Source organism: Castor canadensis, chromosome 12 (assembly GCF_047511655.1).
Source record: "Castor canadensis chromosome 12, mCasCan1.hap1v2, whole genome shotgun sequence".
Lineage (NCBI taxonomy): Eukaryota > Metazoa > Chordata > Mammalia > Rodentia > Castoridae > Castor > Castor canadensis.
In genome coordinates, this window is record NC_133397.1 from 53589014 (window position 1) to 53590074 (window position 1061).

Below are 1061 nucleotides of genomic sequence, written 5' to 3' on the forward strand. Positions count from 1 at the left end.
GTGTTCAGAGAAGTATACTCTCTTAACATTTACCCTTCCCAGACTCTTTGCAGGAATGGACAGTAGCCAAATAAGTAAGGATGCTAACTAAATACTGTTGAAAGAAATCACATTATATGCACTACATAAATTTCACAATGAAACCCTTTGTTTCATTATGCTAATCATTTTTGTTCTTAGTATTGAGGTTTGAACTCAGGGCCTTGTGCTTGCGAGGCAAGCGTTCTATAACCCAGCCCTAAACATTCTTTAAAAAAAGAAAAAAATCACTGCCCATGTCCTACTGTTCTTATTTATAAAATAGAGGCAGTATTCCTGTTTCCAACATAATGACCATATATAAATACTTTTATATCTTGCAAATGGTATATTTAGAAGCTGGCATTATGTCAAAAGAAATACTTCAGTAGGTTGAGCCACAATTTCCTGAAATAATTGAAAAGTTAAGTTCAATGGCTTGGCATCTTCTATGAACTATCTCATTGCTGCAAATTTTGAAAACTGTTTTCTTTTTTTAATGGCATACAATAGTTGTACAAGAGGGATACATTGTGATATTTACATATGTGCTTGCAATATATCTTAATTAGGTTCACACACCCTCATTGATTTCCCTCTTTCCCCTTCCTCTATTTTTTTTCAATAACTGTTTCAAATGTATGCATTCAAATGAGCAGGTACTCTGAGCTGGTTGCATTGTGAACTTTTACATTTATTCCCTTGGTCATTCCATAATTGTTTTCTGGCCAATTGCTGTGCCCCAGGAACCCTAGCAGTTTCTCAGGAAATAGTGATGGGCACAATGGTCACAAGCACAGCCCTCCTGGACTTGAGGCTGCCAGTGATGCTGCTGTCATCCCCAAAACACTTTGGGCCCTTCCAACCTCTCTTCAGAGGCAGTTTCTGAGCAAGCATGAACTCCAGTCTCATTATTTTACCACTATGCTTCCTTTCCAAAACAATACCTCTAGTTTGATTACAGACCTGACTCACTAGCAATTATCAAATTACTTTTGTTAGTTTTTAAAATTTTAACCTGGTCTCAAAGAAGGGTTTGGCAA